A 17,388-nucleotide genomic window follows, 5' to 3' on the forward strand; every position below is an offset into this window, starting at 1 on the left:
TCATCCCCCAGAAGGAAGGTGAAACCCTGCGCAAGTACATACAGAGGTTTAGCCGGGTGTAGTACAACATCCCATATGTTCATCCCACCGCCGTGATCAGCGCATTTCATTAGAATGTACGCAACCGCAAGATGCGATGAACAAGGTCAAAGATGTGGTCAAACTTTATGTTCTGGCCAATAGGTGTGCCCGAGCTGAAGAGGGGAGGAAGTACCCCGGTGAGGACGTCCAGGCGGAAACTGACTCCACAGACGAAGGCACATCCACCCCAATGAATAATGGATGACCACGCAACAGGAAGCGCAAGGTCAAGAACGTGCTTGCCGTCGAGGGATCCGAGGACACCGGCGCTGCCAAGAAGGCGAAGACAAATGACCCCGGCAAGGAAATTGCCGGGTGCGCCGCCTGCTTACAAGCCAGGAGGCTCCGACAAGCAATACTGCAAGATCCACCGCACCAAGGGCCACGACCTCCAGAACTGCCGGCAAGTCGAGCTGCTTGCTGAGAAGCAAAAAGCTGAGTATGAGAGGCGGGACAAGGAGAAGGGTCAGGATGGTACCGAGGGATTTGGCGAGAAGTGTGGTGGCCAAGGAGGTCGGCGCGGAAAGGATAGCCAGATAGAGAGGCCCGCTCGGGGCCGCGACAAGAAGCAAGGAGATGATGATCATGACAAAGATGACAAGTCCGACGAGCATGAGTTCTAGAAGGCTACGGAGGCCATGTGCGTCGACAGTGGCGCCTCGTTGCACACCTCTCACCGCCAGCTCAAGAAGTGGGCGCGGGAGATCACAGCAGCAGAACCATCGCTCGATGCTCAAAAGCCACTAAAGTGGTCTGACACGCCTATCATTTTTGACACCGAGGACCACCCTGATCGCATAACTGCAGTTGGGTGTTTGCCGTTGTTGGTCTCGCTGACAATACGCAACCTCAAGGTGACCAATATGCTAGTTGACGGCGGGGCCGGCCTGAATTTGATCTCACCCATTGTGATCAAAAGGCTGCAGATCCCTGACCTCGAAGAGACGGGCACGTTTCAAGGGGTCAAACCGGGGAGGAGTCAACCGAAGGGTAAGGTCATGCTGCCCATGACGTTTGGAGGCGAGTTAAACTACAGGACGGAGAGGATTTTTTTCGATGTAGCCGAGATTCCATTGCCCTACAACAGGATCCTCGGCTGCCCGACAGTATCCAAGTTCATGGCGAAGTCGCATTACGCCTACAACACGCTGAAGATGTCGGGGACAATGACCATCATCACCGTCCCTCTGACAAGAAGGACGCACTGATCTGCACTGACCAACTCTACCGGGAAGCAGTTGCAGCAACTACCGCCAAGGCACTCGCTCCTGCCACTGGAGCCCTGGCAGGAAAGAAGACTAGCCAGACCTCTCGCACACACTCGGGCAAGCGCACCTCTTCGGAGTGTTGTGCTCCTGTGGAGGAAGTGCCAGAGAGCTCCACCGGCAAGAGCAAGAAATCCAGAGTTGCGCCACCAGAGACCAAGAGGGTGTCCGTCAAGGAGGATGGCATGGGAGGGGCTTTCACCATAAGCTCCACCCTAGACAGCAAATAGGAAAACGCGCTTGTCACCTTCCCGCAGGGGAATGTCAACGTGTTTGCATGGCAAGCATCCGACATCCCCGGCTTTCCCAGGGAGGTGATTGAGCACCATCTTGTTGTCTGTCCTCATGCGCGACCATCAAGAAGAAGGTCAGGAAGCAAGCTTTGGAACGACAGGAGTTCATTACGGAGGAGATCAGGAAGTTGGAAGCGGCAGGCTTGGTGAGAGGAGTACTCCATCCGACGTGGTTGGCCAATCCGGTGGTGGTGCCCAAGGCAAATGGGAAGTGGAGGTTGTGTATTGATTACACAGATATCAATAAGGCTTGTCCCAAGGACCCATTCCCGTTGCCGCACACTGACCAGATTGTTGACTCCACGGCCAGGTGTGATCTGGTATCATTCCTTGATGCCTACTCGGTGTACCACCAGATCTTCATGACAAGAGAAGACGAAGAGAAGACAGGGTTCATAACCCCATGTGGCACGTATTGTCGGCGTTCTAGGAACGGGGGTCCCCAGACTTGCCTGCCTGCGTCCTGCGGCGTGGCTCAAAAGGGGGCCCAGCGCGGCCCATCTTCACCAACACAAGCCCAAGACCCTCGCGAGGGGCCAAGCCTCACAAGGCGGACGACGCGGAGCTTCCTCAGGAACGGCCTTGTCAGGCTGGCTCACGAGGAAGCGGAGAGATCAAGGTGGGGTACCTCACGAGGTGCCCGTGACGCAAGCCATGACGATCGAGGGTGCCAGGCGGGTGCCAGCCCGCGCAGTGTCCTCCTTTCCTCTTTGGTGCAAAGGGGGCAAGCGCACCCGCGGAGTACCGAGGCATCAGGCAAAGGTTGCCATTTCGGTGCAACGAGACCAAGACCATGAGGACTACAAGACGGAGGTCATCGTGGAGCCCGAGACGGCGTCATCACCAGAGCTTTGTGCAGGGGAAGACTACTTTTGTCAGTGTAGCTAGTACTAGCTGTCCCCCTTCAAATTAGACCGCCATTGTTGGCTCCCTTCCCGCTCGATATTTGGGAAGAGGACCAGGGCCTCTATAAATAGGACCAGCCACCCACAGAGCAAAGGGGGTTGGATGAGGATAGGAGGTTCGAAAAGGATAAAAGGATCAGAGAGAGAGAGAAGGGTGACTGAACTCCTCCCAGCAGTTCATCTCCCCAGCCAAGAACAGACCCTCGCGAGGCTGTTCTTCCTTGTATTGCTCATCATCATCAGCCCAAGAGGCAATCCACCACACCACACACTGGAGTAGGGTATTACACCACAACGCTGGCCCGAACCAGTATAAACCCTGTGTCTCTTGTGTTATTCTTTCCATAGTTTAGATCTTAGCGAGGCGGAGGGGTGCAGGTAGGTAGGAGGCGAAATCTCCGCGCGCACCCTAGTGTACGAACCACAAGGGTCTGTCGGAACCCGAAATCCGACACGTATTGCTTTTTACGGATGCTTTTCGGGTTGAAGAGTGTTGGCTCGATGTTTGCAAGGGTAGTCCAGATTGGTTTTGAGCCCCAGCTACATAGAAATATGGAAGCTTATATGGATGACATCGTGGTCAAAACCAAATAAAGGGCGACACTTGTACAAGATTTGGAAGAGACGTTTGCAAATTTGCGCAAGATCAACCTCATGTTGAACCCTGAGAAGTGTGTCCTCAGCGTTCCGTCTGGCAAACTTCTTGGGTTCTTTGTGTCACAGGGTGGGATCGAGGCGAACCCAGACAAGATCAAGGCTATAGAACAAATTGAGGTACCCAAGTGGATCAAGGATGTGCGTCGGCTCACTGGCTGTGTTGCCGCCATGAGTAGGTTCATCTCCAAGTCTGCTGAGCACGCCCTTCCCTTTTTCAAAATCTTGAAAAGGCAGGCCCAATGGAATGGACCCCAGAGGCCAAAGCAATGCTTCAGGATTTGAAGAAATACCTCTCCTCTACACCGGTACTGGTTGCACCCGAACCACAAGAGCTGTTGCTGTTGTATCTGGCGGCAACGAGTCAAGTGGTCAGTGTCGCACTAGTGGCAACGGTGGGACTGGTGGATGGCAAGCCATAGCTCGCCCCGACAGGGCCTGGTGCCGACAAGGCAAGGCCCCCAGCAGAGTCTGGCGCTGGCGGGACAGGGCCTGCGCAACCAAACGAAGTGTTGCAGAAGAAGAAAATGATGCAGCACCCGGTTTACTTTGTCAGCTCCCTCTTGCAGGGGGCCAGATCAAGGTACTCCGGTCTGAAGAAATTGCTCTTCAGCCTCCTTATGGCCTCGAGGAAGCCACGTCATTACTTCCAAGAACACGAGATCACCTTCTTCACCCGCCTCCCGTTGCAACGGATCTTGCATAACCCAGACGCAACCGGGAGGATTGTGGAGTGGGCCGTGGAACTGTCGAGCTTTGGTTTGAATTTTGAAAGTACTTCGACAATCCAGAGCAGAGTCTTGGCAGAGTTCATTGCTGAGTGGACCTCAACGCCCGACGAAGAGATCCAGGAGACCACCCTCCTCGGCAAGGAGGCAAGTCGCAACTGGATTATGTACTTTGACGGGGCTTTCTCGCCGCAAGGCACCGGTGCTACTGTGCTGCTCGTCGCACCCACCGGAGAGCACCTCAAGTATGTAATCCAGATGCACTTTCCCAGGGAGATGTCCACGCACAACACTACTAAATATGAGGGATTGTTTGCCGGTCTCAGGATCGCGGCAAACCTCGGGATCAAGAAGCTCATCGTCAGGGGTGATTCACAACTTGTTGTCAGGCAAGTCAACAAAGATTATCAAAGCCCCTTGATGGAGGCCTACGTAGATGAGGTGAGGTAGCTGGAGGAGCGCTTTGATGGTATATGTACGGAGCATGTTCCCCTAGTGGAGAACGACATCGCCGACTACCCGTCGAAACGTGCCGCCTTCAAACTACCTGTGGAACCAGGTACTTTTGTGCTTCAGCTGACTTAGCCATCCATTGATCCATCAATAGAGCAGAACAAGCGAAGGAAATCAGGCACCGGCAAGTACTTTCCTTCCGAGCTCCCAGGAGCCGCCAGCAAGGATGTTGCCGTGGACACTGAGCCGGCCATGGGGCGACCGACTCCGGCGGGGCCTCATGTCCTGGCTGTAGAGACAGCTGCTCCCATGGTAGAGGAAGTGCCTTTAGTCCTTGCCGTCGAGCCCCAGGCTCTGGCATGGGCACAGCATACCGCCCGATTCCTCCAAACAGGGGAACTCCCTGTGGAGCAGGAAGAAGCGGAGAAAGTAGCCCGTTGGTCTGCCATGTATCAGTTCGTCGACGACGTCTTGTATAGAAAAAGATCAAATGGTGTGAAATTGAAGTGCATTCCCCAAGGGGAAGGACTGGAGCTGTTGGCAGAGATACACGGAGGCATATGTGGCTCCCACATAGGGTCGAGGGCCCTTGCCGTCAAGGCATTCCTACAAGGTTTCTTCTGGCCCACTGCCCTCCAGGATGCAACGACACTAGTAACCAAGTGTGAAGCATGTCAGTTCCATTCGAAGAAGCTTCATCGACTAGCTAAAGTGCTCCAAACAATCCCTCTTTCCTGGCCATTCTCAGTCTGGGGGATCGACATACTGGGCCCCTTTCCCCATGCTGTCGGGGACTTTGACTACTTGTACGTTGCAATCGACAAATTCACAAAGTGGCTGGAGGTGGAGGCAGTGAGAAAGGTGATAGCACAATCGGCCGTCAAATTCTTCACGAGGCTGGTCTACCGTTTCGGTGTGCCAAATAGAATCATCACCGACAACAGCACACAGTTCACAAGCCACGCCTTCATGCAGTACACCGAGGACCTCGGCAGCAAGGTCTGTTTTGCTTCTGTTGCACATCCACGGAGCAACGGCCAGGCTGAGAGGGCAAATGCTGAAGTGTTGCGAGGCCTCCGGACAAGGACTTTTGAGAGGCTACGCAGGTGCGGACGACGCTGGATTAATGGATTGTCGGTGGTTCTTTGGTCTTTCAGAACGACGCCAAATCGAGCCACCGGTCAGACACCCTTCTCCCTCGTTTATGGGGCTGATACGTCTCCGTCGTATCTACTTTTCCAAACACTTTTGCCCTTGTTTTGGACTCTAACTTGTATGATTTGAACGGAACTAACCCGGACTGACGCTGTTTTCAGCAGAATTGCCATGATGTTGTTTTATGTGCAGAAAACAAAAGTTCTCGGAATGATCTGAAACTCCACGGGATAGCTTACAATAAATAATAAAAAATCCTTGCCAAATATGAAGACCAGGGGGCCCACACCCTTCTCACGAGGGTGGCCACCCCCCCCTAGGGCACACCCCCCTACCTCGTGGGCCCCCTGGAAACCCCCCAACTCCAACTCCAACTCTATATAACTGCTTTCGGGGAGAAAAAATAGAGGAGAAGAAATCATCGCGTTTTATGATACGGAGCCGCCGCCAAGCCCTAAAACCTCTCAGGAGGGCTTATCTGGATTCCGTTTGGGGCTCCGGAGAGGGGGATTCGTCGCCGTCGTCATCATCAACCATCCTCCATCACCAATTTCATGATGCTCACCGCCGTGCGTGATTAATTCCATCGTAAGCTTGCTGGACGGTGATGGGTTGGATGAGATTCACCATGTAATCGAGTTAGTTTTGTTAGGGTTTGATCCCTAGTATCCATTATGTTCTGAGATTGATGTTGTTATGACTTTGCTATACTCAATGCTTATCACTAGGTCCCGAGTGCCATGATTTCAGATCTGAACCTATTATGTTTTCATCAATATATGAGAGTTCTAGATCCTTTCTTGCAAGTCTATAGTCACCTATTATGTGTTATGATCCGTTAACCCGAAGTGACAATAATCGGGATACTTACCGGTGATGACCATAGTTTGAGGAGTTCACCTATTCACTATGTGCTAATGCTTTGTTCCGGTTCTCTATTAAAAGGAGGCCTTAATATCCCTTAGTTTCCATTAGGACCCCGCTGCCACGGGAGGGTAGGACAAAAGATGTCATGCAAGTTCTTTTCCATAAGCACGTATGACTATATTTGGAATACATGCCTACATTACATTGACGAATTGGAGCTAGTTCTGTGTCACCCTATGTTATGACTGTTACATGATGAACCGCATCCGGCATAATTATCCATCATTGATCCGATGCCTACGAGTTTTCCATATACTGGTTTACGCTTATTTACTTTCCCATTGCTATTGTTACAATCACTACAAAATACCAAAAACATTACTTTGCTTTCATTACTCTTTTGTTACCGTTACAATCACTATCATATTACTTTGCTACTGAACACTTTGCTGCAGATACTAAGTTTCCAGGTGTGGATGAATTGACAACTCAGCTGCTAATACTTGAGAATATTCTTTGGCTCCCCTTGTGTCGAATCAATAAATTTGGGTTGAATACTCTACCCTCGAAAGTTGTTGCGATCCCCTATACTTGTGGGTTATCAAGACTAATTTTTGGCGCCGTTGCCGGGGAGCATAGCTCTATTCTTTGAGTCACTTTGGATTTATATCTGCTGGACACTATGAAGAACTTGCGAGATCCAGAAACCAAGATCTATCCCTCAACTATGAGGGGAGGTAAGGAATTGCCATCTAGCTCTGCACTTGATTCACCTTCTGTTATGAGTAAGCTTGCGACACCTACACCTGCTTCTGCTATTTGTTCTGATATGTCGCATGTTATTGATGATGCTACTTCTACTATGCATGATACTTATGATGAAGCTACCTCTATGCCTGATACTACTATGCCACTTAGTGATTTTCTAGAGGAACGACTTGCTAGGGCTAGAGAGATTGAAAATATTGAATCCGATTATGAAGATGAAAGTGATGATGAAGAATCACTTGTTATTCCTGAGGGTTATTTATTTGATCAAGATGCTTCTTTAGCTATTTTAGCATGCAAAGATAGATATGAACTCAAAAGGTTATTAGCTAAATGGAATAAGCAATCTCCAAATGCTAGGATGAGACCTGGCCCTGCTTTTGCTACTTCACCTATATGTGTTGCTGATAAGGATTATGAATTCTCTCTTGATCCTGATATAATTACTTTGGTTGAATCTGATCCTTTTCATGGTTATGAATCTGAAACTGTTGTAGCACATCTTACTAAGTTAAATGATATAGCCACCCTGTTCACTAATGATGAGAGATCTCGCTACTTTTATATCCTTAAAATATTTCTGTTCTCATTAAAGGGTGATGCTAAGATATGGTTTAATTCTCTTGATTGTGTGCGTAGTCCCCAGCCACCCTGGTTGTGTGCGTAGTCCCCAGGATATGATTTATTACTTCTCTGCTAAATATTTCCCTGCTCATAAGAAACAAGCTGCTTTAAAGGAAATATACAACTTTGTGCAAATTAAAGAAGAGAGTCTCCCACAAGCTTGGGGGAGGCTTCTCAAGTTACTTAATGCTTTGCCTGCTCATCCTCTTAAAAAAATGAAATACTAGATATTTTTTATAATGGACTAACTGATGCTTCCAGAGATTACCTGGATAGTTGTGTTGGTTCTCTTTTCAGGGAAAGAACACCGGATGAAGCTGAAATCTTATTTAATAATATGTTGACAAATGAAAATAATTGGGCACCTCCTAAGCCAGCTCCCGTGGCAGCTCCCGCTCCAATTAATGATCCTATTCCTAAACCAACTCTGAAGAAGAGAGGTGTTCTATTTCTCAGTCCTGAAGATATGCAAGAGGCAAAGAAATCTATGAAAGAAAAACGTATTAAAGCTGAAGATGTTAAGAATTTACCTCCTATTGAAGAAATACATGGTCTCAATTTACCACCTGATGAAGAAATATATGATCTTAATCCTTTATTTATTGAAGAACCTCCAGACCTCGATAACCCGACACAGGTAGTAAAGGTAAATTCTCTCCATAGATATGATAAAGCTGAAATCCTTCCTACTAAAATTGCTATTCAATGCTTGGATGAGTTTGATAATTTTATGTTTGAGCAAGAAGACTTCAATGCTTATTTTGGTAGACAATTAAAACAAGATGCTGATATGATTAAATACTTGGGTGATTATTTGGCTAATATTAGAGGTGAACTTAAACTTGTTAGCAAACATGCTTCTATGGTTACCACTCAAGTAGAACAAGTACTTAGAGCTCAAAAAGAATTTCTCAATGAGATGAATAGTAAGAAAAATGATTATGTTGTTAAAGTGGCTACTAGAACTGGTAGAATGACTAAGGAACCTTTATATCCTGAAGGCCACCCTAGGAGAATTGAGCAAGATTCTCAAAGAAATAAAATTGATGCACCTAGTTCTTCCAAAAAGAAGAAAAAGAAAATTGATAGAACTGTGCAAACTTCTAGTGAACCTATTGCTTAACCACCTGATAATCCAAATGATATTTCTATTTACGATGCTAAAACACAATCTGGAAATGAACATGAACCTAATGAAAATGTTAATAATGATGTTCATATGAATGCTTAACCTAGTAATGATAATGATGTAGAAATTGAACCTGATGTTGATCTTGACAACCCACAATCAAAGAATCAACTTTATGCTAAGAAAGACTTTGTTGCTAGGAAACATGGTAAAGAAAGAGAACCTTGGGTTCAAAAACCCATACCTTTTCCTCCCAAACCATCCAAGAAAAAGGATGATGAGGATTTTGAGCGCTTTGCTGAAATGATTAGACCTATCTTTTTGCGTATGCGATTAACTGATATACTAAAAACAAATCCTTATGATAAGTACATGAAAGATATTATTACAAATAAAAGAAAGATACCGAAAGCTGAAATTTCCACCATGCTTGCTAATTATACTTTTAAGGGTGGAATACCAAAGAAACTTGGAGATCCAGGAGTACCTACTATACCATGCTCCATTAAAAGAAACTATGTCAAAACTGCTTTATGTGATCTTGGAGCCGGTGTTAGTGTTATGCCTCTCTCTTTATATCGTAGACTTGATTTGAATAAGTTGACACCTATTGAAATATCTTTGCAAATGGCTGATAAATCAACTGCTATACTTGTCGGCATTTGTGAGGATGTGCCTCTTGTGGTTGCAAACGTTACTATTTTAACGGACTTTGTTATTCTTAATATTCCCGAGGACGATAGTATGTCTATTATTCTTGGAAGACCTTTTCTTAATACTGCAGGGGCTATTATTGATTGCAACAAAGGAAATGTTACTTTTCATGTTAATGGTAATGAGCATATGGTACATTTCCCGAGGAAACAACTTCAAGTTTACAGTATCAATTCTATCGGAAAAATACCATCGATTATATTTGGAGGTTTCGAATTTCCTCTTCCTACTGTCAAGAAGAAATATGATATACTTATTATTGGGGATGTGCATATCCCTGTTGAGGTAACCTAGTGTTATTCGAAATTTCTCCGGTTTCATGTTAATCGGAATGGGTTTGTTAACAAGACTTGATCAACCTTGTTAGTGGATTCCTTTTGACGAGCATGAGATGGATGAAACTAGAAGCACAACCTTTTGTACCCTCTCTATACTTTCTGTTATTTATATTAAATAAAGTAAAAATAAATAATTTTCTGTCTGTTATCTGATTATCCGTGCAATATAAAAATACCTCGAAAATAAAAGTTCTCCAAATGCCCTGAAAATTAAATATGATTTTTTATAGAATATTTGAGGATTTATGGAACAAAGAAAACACCAGGGGGCCAACCACCTTGCCACGAGGGTGGAGGGCACACCCCCTGCCTCGTGGGCCCATGGTGGCCCTCCTCCACTTATTCTTCCAGCCACACACTTCATCTCCCCCCCTAAATCTGAATTTAGAAACTTTCTTGCTAGTATAACTGTAGGGGAATCCAGAGATATAACACAAGCTACCATAGGGAGCATTCACTTTCCTGCTCTCTTCATAGGTAGGTGCATAAATGCTAAGGATGAATCATGTCACATTTGTGTCCCTGACCTTAGCATTCTCAGGAGTGCTATGTCAGGAGACCAATCTTATCATATGGGAGCCATTGTAGCTCGTAGGTTGCATCATAATGGACATAATGGAGTTTTCTTTGGAGGAATTTATGCAACCCGCTTAGCCAAATTTCTTGAGATAGACGTCCGTGAAGGAGACATGGAGTTGCCTCCTGCTTATCTAGATTTTGATTCTATGGTTTCCCACCATTTTGTCCAGAGGAACGAATCACCTCTCCAGTACCGACTAATCTTTGACAGACGTCGTGCTGTCCATATTACTCTCCTTGCTCCTGCTTTCTTTGATTATCAGGCAAGAGGAGGATTTACTATTACCAAAGAGGAGGCAGATGAGTATGAGAGGAGAGCGGAGGCTGCTCGTCGCCACGCTGCAGCTCCGGAGGCGATAGCCGCTGCATCTCGGTACGACCCCAACTATTATTATGGATATCAGTCGTGGCCATAGACCAACTTAGGCCAAAAGCCTAAGCTTGGGGGAGTACGTATTTCTCACCGACATTACATTTATGTTCACACACACTCATTGCCAGATGTCGGTGCTCATACTTTTTCATTGTATCATCCATGCTAGTTTATTTTCTTTTATGCTTTCTTCTTGTGTTTGATGAACCTTAAGAAAAAACAAAAAAAATTAGTTGTAGCTTTTCATTAATTTACTTTCCATGCTGTAGTAGTAATTAAAAAGAAAACCCAAAAATATTTCTTATTCTTCTTTTGCTTGTTGGGAGCTTTCCCTTGTAAATAGTTTTATTTCTTTTCTTTGGGGGCCGGTAGGAGAAGACCTTGATTAAATTGTTGAAGTGGCTCTTACATGCATTATTGTTTATCTGACAAAAGAGCCCATATTGCCTTGTCTTCTCATGTTTATTGAATGCTCGCAGATTCCAGCTTAGTCCAATGCACATGCACTCTTATTATTATTCACATTGTTCGATCGTGCAAGTGAAAGGCAATTATGATGATATATGATGGACTGACTGAGATGAGAAAAGCTGGTATGAACTCGACCTCTTTTGTTTTTGTAAATATGATGAGTTCGTCGTTCTTGAGTCAGCCTGTTATGAACAAACATGTTTGCAATGACAATTAGAGATCATAGTTGCTTGTGCCATGCTTGATTAGATATGAGTTATAATGATTTACCTTGCATGCAAACATGCTATTAAAATGGTTACGATGTGGTATGATAGGGTGGTATCCTCCTCTGAATGATTTAAGTGACTAGACTTGGCACGTGTTCACGCATGTAGTTGAAACAAATCAACATAGCCTTCATGATATTTATGTTCATGGTGGATTATATCCTACTCATGCTTGCATCCAATGTTTATTAATTTTAATGCATGTACATGGCTGTTGTCGCTCTCTAGTTGGTCGCTTCCCAGTCTTTTGCTAGCCTTCACCTGTACTAAGCGGGAAAACTGTTTGTGCATCCAAACTCCTTAAACCCCAAAGTTATTCCACATGAGTCCACTATACCTTCCTATATGCGGTATCTACCTGCCGTTCCAAGTAAATTTGTATGTGCCAAACTCTAAACCTTCAAAGAATCATCCTGTTTTGTATGCTCGAATAGCTCATATATCAACTAGGGATGTCTGTATCTTCCATGTTAGGCGGGTTATTCTCAAGAGGAGTGGACTCTGCTCCTCACTCACGAGATAAAGGGCTGGTCACCGGGATGCCCAGTCCCATGCTTTATGCAAACTAAATCAAAATAATTGCAAACAAAACTCCCCCTGGGACCTGATGTATGTTGGAGGCACTCGTTGTTTCGAGCAAGCCATGGATTGATGTTTGTTGGTGGAGGGGGAGTATAAACTTTACCATTCTGTTTGGGAACCGCCTATAATGTGTGTAGCATGGAAGATATCGCCATCTCTTGGTTGTTATGTTGACAATGAAAGTATACCGCTCAAAATGTTATTCACCTCTATTTCAAAACCGAGCTCTAGCACCTCTACAAATCCCTGCTTCCCTCTGCGAAGGGCCTATCTATTTACTTTTATGTTGAGTCATCACCCTCTTATTAAAAAGCACTAGCTGGAGAGCGCAGCTGTCATTTGCATTCATTACTGTTAATTTATATTGGATGTGACTATGATTGGATCTCTTTTACCATGAATTACAATGTCTAGTCGGTCCTTGATCTTTAAAGGTGCTCTGCATTTATGTTTTGCGGTTTCAGAAAGGGCTAGCGATATACCATCTTGTTATATCATATTATGATTGTTTTGAGGAAGTGTTGTGATCCGAGATTTATTATTATGGCTTGCTAGTTTATTATGCTATTGATATGGGTAATCATGAGACCTGAGAATTATTGCAAATTTGGTTAGATATAATCTTTGCTGAAAACTTGAATGCTAGCTTGACATATTTACAACAACAAGAGCAAACAGAGTTTGTAAATGTTTTTCTTTATTTCTTTCAGTTTGTCAACTGAATTGCTTGAGGACAAGTAAGGGTTTAAGCTTGGGGGAGTTGATACGTCTCCGTCGTATCTACTTTTCCAAACACTTTTGCCCTTGTTTTGGACTCTAACTTGTATGATTTGAATGGAACTAACCCGACTGACGATGTTTTCAGCAGAATTGCCATGATGTTGTTTTATGTGCAGAAAACAAAAGTTCTTAGAATGACCTGAAACCCCACGAGATATCTTGCAATAAATAATAAAAAATCCTCGCCAAAGATGAAGACCAGGGGGCCCACACGCTTCTCACGAGGGTGGGGGGCGCGCCCCCCGTAGGGCGCACCCCCTACCTCGTGGGCCCCCTGGAAACCCCCCGACTCCGACTCCAACTCCAACTCTATATAAATGCTTTCGGGGAGAAAAAAATAGAGGAGAAGAAATCATCACATTTTGCGATACGGAGCTGCCGCCAAGCCCTAAAACCTCTTGGGAGGGCTGATCTAGAGTCCGTTCGGGGCTCCGGAGAGGGGGATTCGTCGCCGTCGTCATCAACCATCCTCCATCACCAATTTCATGATTCTCACCGCCGTGCGTGAGTAATTCCATCGTAGGCTTGCTGGACGGTGATGGGTTGGATGAGATTCACCATGTAATCGAGTTAGTTTTGTTAGGGTTTGATCCCTAGTATCCATTATGTTCTGAGATTGATGTTGCTATGACTTTGCTATGCTTAATGCCTGTCACTAGGGCCCGAGTGCCATGATTTCAGATCTGAACCTATTATGGTTTCATCCATATATGAGAGTTCTAGATCCTATCTTGCAAGTCTATAGTCACCTATTATGTGTTATGATCCGTTAACCCCGAAGTGACAATAATCGGGATACTTACCGGTGATGACCATAGTTTGAGGGGTTCATGTATTCACTATGTGCTAATGCTTTGTTCCGGTTCTCTATTAAAAGGAGGCCTTAATATCCCTTAGTTTCCACTAGGACCCTGCTGCCACGGGAGGGTAGGACAAAAGATGTCATGCAAGTTCTTTTCCATAAGCACGTATGACTATATTTGGAATACATGCCTACATTACATTGATGAATTGGAGCTAGTTCTATGTCACCCTATGTTATGACTGTTACATGATGAACCGCATGCGACATAATTATCCATCATTGATCCGATGACTACGAGCTTTCCATATACTGGTTTACGCTTATTTACTTTCCCATTGCTATTGTTACAATCACTACAAAATAATAAAAACATTACTTTGCTTTCATTACTCTTTTGTTACCATTACCATCACTATCATATTACTTTGCTACTGTACACTTTGCTGCAGATACTAAGTTTCCAGGTGTGGTTGAATTGACAACTCAGCTGCTAATACTTGAGAATATTCTTTGGCTCCCCTTGTGTCGAATAAATAAATTTGGGTTGAATACTCTACCCTAAAGTTGTTGCGATCCCCTATACTTGTTGGTTATCAGGGGCGGAAGCAGTTCTCCCCACGGAACTCACATACGAGTCACCTCGAGTGCTCGCTTATGATGAGCTTGAGAAAGAGCAGTTGTGGCAAGATGATGCAATGCTCCTTGAGGAAGATCGTCTTCGGGCGGCTGTACAAGCAGCATGCTACCAGCAAGCCTTGTGTCGCTACCATAGCCGCAAGGTTCATGCCCGAAGCTTTGAGTAAGGCAACCTTGTTCTTCAGCATGTTCAGTCAGCCAAGAATTCCAACAAGTTGATGCCGAAGTGGGAAGGCCCTTATCGGGTAATACGAGTCACCAGGCCTGGCGCAGTCCGCCTGGAGATCGAAGATGGCATTCTAGTGAGAAACTCCTGGAACATCGAACATCTTCGCAAGTTTTATCCATAAGGCGCGGTTGCCGGTCTCCCCGGTAAACCACCTTTTGTACAAGCCTTGCCAGCAAGGCATGTAACCCTTTGTACAAAGCCAGGCGCAGACCCTGAGCCTAAATAAATGAAGCGCTGGCGCCCTAATTTTAGCGTGCATGCTAGGTTGAGTGTCTGCCTCGGTTAGGGTTGATAGTCCTTAGCGGCGGCTAACCCCTAGCATTGAGGTCGAGTGTGCGTCTCTCTATTCCTTTCCGTCCTCTTTGGTTCGCAGGGTACATGGACATTTTTTGCTGAGCTATTCGGAAGAAAAAGAACAAACTAGTGTGCCGGCCCCGGCAAGCCAAGGTTGCCAGGGGCTGCAGACACAAGGATCTAACCGCGGCAAGCCAAGGTTGCTGGGGGCTGCGACATCAGATAAGTTTTTCTCCCCCACTCTGTGCCCCCGTATGAACCTTGAACGTATAAGGTTTCGCTCGCTCTCGTACCATCTTGCCCCCTCTGTCCCGCGTCCGAAAACTCTACTTTGGACCGGAACATGGTGGTAGTTCGATGGGAAGAGGGCGAGCGAAGGGCCTAACCTTACTCGGCCCCTACCTCCGCCAAGAGTGTGAGTGTAGTCGAGCCATAGAGCAGGAGGACGACAAGGCCTGTTGTCGGGATACAATGTTTATCTTAAGATAACGAGGACACATCCCTCGGTGTGGCCCTCGCCCACGCGCAAACGAAACCCGGCAAACATCCTTGCTTTCATTCATACGTTGCAGACACGTACAATTAATACAGAATGGGTACACGAGCAAGGGGGTTACAAATTTTGAAATTTAACGAGTGCCCGCAGGCTTACAAACTAGGAAATATAAGTGCCCTATGATCCCCGTTCTTGCCCTTTTCCTCCCAGGTGCGGCAGATGAAGGCAAAAAGGAGGAGACGGGGAACGCGACGATGGAGAGCTTGACGAGCAAGGCCCTCGGCAGGGTGCACGGCGGAGGGAGGGGCGACGCGGTCAGTCAAAGACAAGGTCGACGTGCCCTCGCTCGACGTCCTCGTCGTCGCTGTCGCTGTCCTCCTCGTCACTCCCACTTAAGGAGTAGTCTTCATTGTCGGAGGAGCTCTCCACGCAGCATTTCAGGCGGGTTCCAAGGTCCCCGAAGACCTTGATGTAGAGCAGGCCGTTCTCCATTAATTTTAAGTAGAGAACGAGCCCCGCCATCAGGCTGTGAACACGAGCAAAAGTCTACCATCCGCGACGAAGGTACATGACGTGAGGGGCGGGAAAGTCGACGTCAACCCGCCTGCCGCCGTTCCAGCAGCCCCTCATATGCAACCTTAGGGTCTGGGGCGGATCAAGCTCCATCTCCCGAGCAAATGGCGCAGGGAGATGGAGGCGACGGCGTGGTGGCCGACGTAGCCTGATGAAGAACTCACGAAGCTGGTCCCCGACGTGGCCCTCTATTGGGGGAGGCATCGCTGGCGGAGGCAAGGCCGGTGCGCTGCCCCGTCCCCCTCTTCCCCGAGCGCCACGCCGGCCTCGGCCTCGCCCCCTCCCCTCCTCTCATGGCCGGCTCCGCCGCCGTGAGCTCTTGGGAAGGAGGGACGAGCTGTCGAGCAGAGACCCTCGCCGCCACCGTCGAAGGGCCGGCGCCCCCTCTCGCCATGGCAGATGAAAGAGCAGAGCTGAGGTGGAAGGAGAGGGATGATGCAATATTGTGGGGTGCCATTCCCCTCCCCCTTCTTATAAAGGGGCGGGTCGGGGCTCGGCCGCCCCACTCACCCAATCCGACCATCGGGGGCGCACAGAATCGAGGCTGACCTGCTGCCCCAATTAGCAGTGGCCCGTTTCCCCGCCTCAGCATTCAACGCCCGCACCCACCGCCTACCATCTTCGGATCACGGGGGACACGTGGCGAGTGAGCGGAAATCAAGGGGAGGGGTGAGGTGACCGTTCTTCGCCCCGTGGTCGTGGGGTGCGGGCGCCTTGAAGACCACAACCCAAGTCCACTCAGTAAATGAGTCGTGGCTCTGTGTTTTCCTCTTTTTATGGGGAAGTCTCGAGACGCCTCTTTACCACGATGTGACGCATGCATGAGGAAACCGCCCCACGCATGACCCCCACGTCATGCATGACCCCCACGTCGCACGTTCAACACAGGTCGTGGGGAAGCGCGGCGGACGGAGAAGTTACTACAGTAAAAATCTGCCCCGCCTGTCCGCGCACCATTCTGGGCCTAGCCCAATGACGCGTCACACTTATGTGTGGCCCACGCCCAGGGGCTCCTCTTGGTGTACAAAAGTAGGGCCTCTCCTTTTGCACTCCTTTACTGGTGCACGGGCAGTTGGAGCCGGTCCCACGGCCGCACTAAGCAGGGCAGAGGAGGGATGCCAGAGCGCAAGACAGCTAGATCAACTCCAAGACCAGGGGTGGACTCCCCCGGCAAGACTCTTGCCGGGGTGGATTCCGCAGCCCCGACAAGATCCTTGCCGGGGCAACTTGCCTGACGCCAGCAGAGCGCACCACCCAGCCCAAGGGTTTCCGACACCATCAGCCGCTTCAAAACCAAGGCTCGGGAGGCACCTCCATGGTGGCATGT

The sequence above is a fragment of the Triticum urartu genome, chromosome 5A (genome assembly GCF_056163025.1).
Source record: "Triticum urartu cultivar PI428250 chromosome 5A, HENAU_Tu73, whole genome shotgun sequence".
In the NCBI taxonomy this organism is placed as follows: domain Eukaryota; kingdom Viridiplantae; phylum Streptophyta; class Magnoliopsida; order Poales; family Poaceae; genus Triticum; species Triticum urartu.